Below are 6808 nucleotides of genomic sequence, written 5' to 3'. Positions count from 1 at the left end.
AGCAGTGAGAGAAGTCCTCTCCACTCCATGCACCTCCCTCCTTTCCAAAACAATGAAAGCATATGACACTCTTATGGCACACAAGCAATGTAGAGAAAGACAGTTATTTTCAGGAAAGAAAGGTGCGGATTAATTGGGTGTTAACAGAACGGTCTTGTTTCTTTTTCACTCTGGTGATTTCCTCTGTAGTTTCACATTGCAGCTGCCACAAAAACAAACAACTCTGAACTACTGAAATATCATGTGATCGAAGATCAGTGTCAACTACAGTGACTGCTGGCAGTCACGCTCTTAACAGGCACGCACATGCTTAGGGGTAACAGAGAAATACCACAAGAGTAGACAGAGTGAATGTGAATTCACTGAGTGACTGTGTAAACAGACTTGAGCTGAAGTGAGATGAGGGAGAAAGGCAGATGTGAAATGAGTGTGTGTAAATGGAGTGGAGGGGAAGTGAGGGAGGAGATGGACTGAATGTAATAAGTGCTATGTGTGAAGTGAGGGAGAAAACAGAACAAGATAGAAGAGAAACAAAAAAAAAAACCCATTGGCCAGTAAGGGAAAAGAGAGGGCACTGACATGGTGCCTAGAGCAGTCAGACATAGCAATAATTCAGGCTTGCACTACATGCTGGTAATACCAACCAGCGTTAATTAAGGTTATTTGTAAACAGACTTTCATCAGAACGCATTTTTCTTCCTTTTATTGCAGTAGGGTAAGTATAGAACCAGATGAATGAGCTATGCAGAAAATGCACTGTTTACGCTAATTGTGTGTAGAGACACTAATGTCCAGTCACATGAGAGGTGAAAGGACAAAATCAAATGACTCTCATTCTTTGGAAGTGATGAAGATAATCTATGTGGTTTGTGTGGGTGTCAGTAATGAATAAGTCTTGTCTGTTACAGTTTACAGGATTGTCTTTATACTTTTTTATTACCTTTTTTTCTACAGTATATGAAAGAAGGACCTGGGTATGTGAAGTGGTTTTTTTCCAAGATAAATGGCCAGTTAACAAGCTCATCAAATAAATCTGTGGGAGTAAATCCTGTCCTCATCGTCATATTTTTCTTTTTATTCGGTCAAATTCTTCTTTTTAAGCTATCAAATACCTTCCCATCAACTACACCACACACACACACACACACACACACACACACACACACACACTCACAGCACCACTCTCTTTCACATAAATGCACAATACACCACAACTTGAAAAACAGAAACAACATATTCTTGATGCACTGGTTCAGTTCCATGACTTTTTCTAATACTCTGCCTAATTCAGTTCACATTATAATACCCCACTTCAAATCAGTTCATGTGATACTGTGTACTCACAGCTGCTAAACACAAGACAACTGTTATTGTCACTACGTACACAGTCTCACAAATGACAGGCCAAACATTGACAAAAAAAAAAAAAAAACCCCACCACCACCAACAACAAAAAAACTTACTGGTGCATTTAAACCCAAACATTGTTTGCAATAGATATAAGTGCAAATACCTGTTAACCCCCCCCCCCCCCCCCCCCCCCCCCCAGAAAACAAAAACTAACATTGAAAGAAACAGCCTTAAGCCTGTACTCTGGTACTAAGGGTGTGAGTAGAAAGTAAAAATATTTGTTGCAAAACAATAAAACAAAACATTCTGTAATTCTGAAAGCTAAACCACACCTGTCCTGTCAAAAAAGGTGTGTTATTGCAAGTACAACCTCCCCAAATATACTACTTACCACCTCTGCTTGCCAAGATGATTTAGTTATTGTCACAATGCAGAGATTGGCTGGCCAGGTAAACTTTCTCCTCCTACAGTTTCTCTCTTGGACGGTGTAGTTTTATTGTGCTTTGAGTCTCTTTCATTATATGTATAAGCTCATTACCCTCAGACAGGGAATCCACACTTCCTTGGGTGTTGGACTATAAGTTAAAAGTACCCTTTTAATACCCCTTTAAACTGTATTGGAACCCTCTTTTGGCATGAAATAGACCACTGACTCATCTTAGAGAGAACCAATGTCCAAGTAAACAATCATCCATCATACAAATCAGTCACTGATCATTAAAGCCGAGTACTGGTCCCTTAATGAGAGGAACAGGACAGAGATTTGTCCAGATAAGAATAATTTTAGACTATCTTTCAAAAATTATGAGAAATTTGTAATGTGTTACTTGCACTTAAAGACAATTCTGATATATCTACCATGACATCCTCGCTATACAGACATAACAAAGGACATTTAAGTATTATCCACCACTAAATCAGGGTCCAAAGCAGCTTCACTCAGCAGCATTCACTGACAGTGCTGCATTGAAAGCAAAAATAACACAACAAGTGAAGACAGAAACATCATCCTCTACAATATGTGGACAAAATCATTCCAGAAGGGACACTGGATAAAATCTGTGACTTCCTTATTTCTGAGGCTGATCTGAAAGCTCTGAAATTATTCTACAATAACAGGGAAGAGCTCACTGTTCTTGACAGTCTAATTCTTAGAGGAAAGAGACCTGATCAAACCAAATAATCTGCAGCCCAAGGCAACTTCCCTGGCACATGAAGGTTATCAAGGCATTGTGAAAATAAAGCAGAGAGAAAGTATGATTTCTTGGCATAAAGATAAAGAGCTGACATCTTGCTGCATTCCAGCTCTTCTGACTGACCATCAGCCACTGCATATGTCCGAACTCCTACATGGTCCTTCGCCTTCTCTTGGTTTCTGTAACTTTCCTTGGTTTTCAGTGTCATGATTATCGCTCCTTACTGACCTCAAGTCAAAATGAAGCAGAGCAATTCTTGAGAACTCTGAATAAGGTAGTCACAACTTCCATGCTTGAAGGACTTTTTTTGAAAACAAGGAATTGCAGAAGCTTCTGAGGAATGGCAGAGTGATGCCAACACACACCAACAGACTTCCTGCTAAGACACTCTATGGAAGGGCCACACACATCAGGCTACCCCCCTCTGACCCCCCTGTAGATGTTGTAGCACACCACTGCACTGACACATCCATGGAGATGAAAACGAAAAGGAATCCATCACAGGGCTGAATGTAGGTGATGTTTGTTCATATGAGCATTTTATGAAACAGGTTGAAAAACAAAATGATTGATTAGACTTGTGTTCTTTCTTCTTGCTCTTGTTGTTAATGCTTGAAAATGCTGATAAATGTTTAGAGTCACATTCTAATATTTTTTACAAAATTAATAAATAGAAAAACATAAAAATGCAGATTTACTTCATGAAACACAAGCTATTGTTATAAAACAATGCAGTATATACACTCAGTGGCCAGTTAGGCACAACTGTCTAGTACCAGGCTGGACCCTCATTGCTTCTATGGGGAGACGTTGGTTCGTGCTAACGCAATGGTATTGTACAGTTTCTGCAGACTGGGCGATATTACATTCATGCTGTGAACAGTCTGTTCTGTCTCATCCCAAATACACTTTACTGGGTTGAAGTCTGGGGATCTGTAAAGGCCACGCAGGTAAGACAAACTCACTGTCATGTCGATGACAGTGCATTATACTGCTGGAAGTGTCCATGTGATGGAGGGTCAACTGTGGCCATGGTGATCTTGGTGACCTGGTCACCAAGAGTGTTCAAATATGCAGCAGCCGAGTCAGGCAACATTACTTGTTAATGTCTGGTTATGGTAGCCCTGGTTATAGGATGTTCTATCTTATGGCATATGAAATTAGCAAGACCTTTAGGGGCACCAGCAGCTTTAGTTAGATGTATAATGGGAGCCAGAGTGCTGGGCATAGCAAGTAATTTTAAGGTCTAACGCAAGCATAGGTTCTCAAAGACAGTTTTTCCATGTAGGAGCTAATGATATACGCCTTCGTCAGTCAGAGAGTACTAAAAATAACATTGTAGAGGTGTGTAAATTAGCGAAAGTGTTGTCCAATGCAGTAGCATGCTCTGGCCCCATCCCAATGCGGCATAGCGATGTAGCTTACAGCAGGCTATGGTGGCTGAACTCCTGGACGTCCATGTGGTGCTCCGAAAACAATGTGGGCTTCATAGATAACTGGAGTATTTTTGAGGGCAAGGCTGGCCTGTTAGGGCGGGACAGTATCCATCCCACTTGGGAAGGTGCTGCTCTCATTTCTTGCAGTATAGCCCATAGTCTCAGAACAGTTAATCTGTGACAATCCAGAGCCAAGGCCAGGGAGCAGACAAGCAGGCTGCACAGCTGCTCACTCGTTCACTCAGGTTCCACTATATTGAGACTGTGTCCATTTCCTGAACTATATAAAAATGCAGAAATACTGAGGGTTTGTTTAGTATTCTAATTAACATAAAATTAGATCATACTGAATGCACAGCCAGCACCTTTGATCTAAAGCTAAGACTGTTAAATATTAGATCTCTTACATCTAAAGCACTTATTGTTAATGAAATTATTACTGAACAGTAGTTTAATGTCCTGTGTTTAACAGAAATGTGGATCAAACCAAATGAGTATGTAGCATTAAATGAAGATAGTCGTCCCGAATACAATCATAATATATCAGCCCCATCTAAGCGGCAGAGGAGGAGACATTGCAGTTATTTATAATGATAATCTAGTTATCACACAAAAACCTGGACATAAATTCAAAGTGTTTGAAGGTCTTTATACTAACATAATGTATGTAGCCACAAAAAATAAGTCTACCTAGTTGATTACTCTAATTATTATTTACAGACCCCGGGGCCATACTCCGAATTCCTTTATGAATTCACAGATTTCATCTCAAACCTGGTTCTCTTTAGACAAAGCATTAATTGTTGGAGACTTTAATATTCATTTTGATAACCCAGAAGACTCTCTGAGAACAGCATTCATATCCATTCTAGATTCAGTAGGGGTTTATCAGAATGTCATAAGACCCACTCATAATGGTGGCCACACTCTTGATTGAATACTAACAATCGGATTAAATATAGAATAGTCACACTTCCATAGCTATCTCAGATCATTATCTCATCTCATTTAAAATGTGTCTTAGTAATACAGTCTTTTATGATGGCTTACACACTAAAATAAAAAATAACACAGTTAGTGAAACCTGACACTTAAGGGGCAAAGCCTCAGCCCAGATCTGCACAACTATAAGCACATTCTTAGTCTCACACTTCTTGCAAAGCACTACACACATTTCTCTACATTAGACACAGAAATCTAACATGATGTCACTTCTTTGCCATTTCAAGACACTGCCTTTCAAAATACCACACCTATGAACCAATTGATCAAACACGGCCATAAGGTGTACAGACAGTTAGATGCTTAGTTGTAAACTCACCAATCAGGCGTAAGCACTATAAAAAGGCAACAGATGAGTTTACTTGTCTTCAACAAAAATGCAAGGAAACATTACAGTAAGAGGAAGAGGGAGAGTGAAAATGAGGGGGAGCCTGCGGAGGAAGAGGGGTAGCGAGAGGAAGAGAAAGAGGTAGAGGTACACCTGGAGGAGGACATGGACAAAGAAGACGAGGACCAAATTTATCAGATGAGATTCGAGCAACACTGGCTGACCATGTTGTAAACCATGGGTTGACATTAAGAGAGGCGAGAGAGGACATAGCCTGTGATGTGGATGAAGTGCTATGACCAGATCCAGCTAGGTGAAGAGATGATGCTTAGGGGTTTTTTTTTCTGGTTCATGCTTTCTTTTTTGTCTCCACAAATATTTTCGCTGTGTTTATGGCATGTACTCTATTCTATTTAGAATATGTTCGGTTCCAGTTTTCAGTGAAAAATGCAAACTTTGGAGATGCATGGATGTATTGACTGATTTTCAATGTGGAGAGAGAGAAATATTTCCATCAGTGTGCTGTACTGGGCTTGTGTGTTGTGTATGGTTAATATATTCATGAACTTTAACAATATCTCTGAAAAAATCAAACCCAGAACATATCATTAGAAATGTTAAAAGTACTTTAGATTGAGCATAGCAGTGTGTAACTGGTTCAAACAGAATAAGGTCGTGTGAACCATGTGCATGTGCCACATGGTGACAAAATTGGGTTTTTATAAATTATTGTATAGTTTTGAATGTAGTGTCTCATTTTGCAAAAGACCTGAGGTGTTCTTCTACTTGTGTGTGTGGTTTTGTGAATTGTGTGTAGTATTTTGACAAAATGAGCACTGTTTTACAATCGTGCTTAAGCAATCCTAAAAAAAACCCCCTGTAACATATGCACCTTGCCACCAGTGTTAATTTTGGCAGGTGATTTTGATTTAGTCTTAGTTTTAATCTTTCGACTAAAATACATATTCGTTTTCTTCATATTTTAGTCATTTGATCATTATTAGTTTTAGTCTAGTTTCAGTAAACGAAAACTAGACAAGTTTTAGTCACATTTTCGTCAATTTGCATTTTTTTTTTAACTAAATCATAACAGTGATTTCATCAAGCACACAGATATTCTTAAGCTTGCTATAGGTATGCACAATTAACGTTACCAAGTCAAGTGAACAGGAAAACATAGCCGTCTGCTTCTAGCTAACAAAGTCAAGCCTTTAAGTTGATTTTGATGGAAGTCTAACTTTTTTTTTATCGTTTCTTGGTGGCGTGTCTTCAAATGTATCTTGAGGTTTGAGGTATTTTTCCAATTGATTTTGCACCCACATTGCTTGCAGTGCGTTTTACTATCAGTTGTATTATAGCTAAAATGTGTCACAAATCCGTTCTTTTTCTTCTTCAGAGAGTAGCCACGATATGAGTTGCCAACACCGTTGCCAGATGGGGAATGTTTAACTGTCGTACCAGAGGCTTAGAATTATCGTATTTTGAGGGAAAGTATC

Source organism: Chanos chanos, chromosome 6 (assembly GCF_902362185.1).
Source record: "Chanos chanos chromosome 6, fChaCha1.1, whole genome shotgun sequence".
In the NCBI taxonomy this organism is placed as follows: Eukaryota; Metazoa; Chordata; class Actinopteri; order Gonorynchiformes; family Chanidae; genus Chanos; species Chanos chanos.
This window is presented reverse-complemented; position numbering follows the sequence as displayed.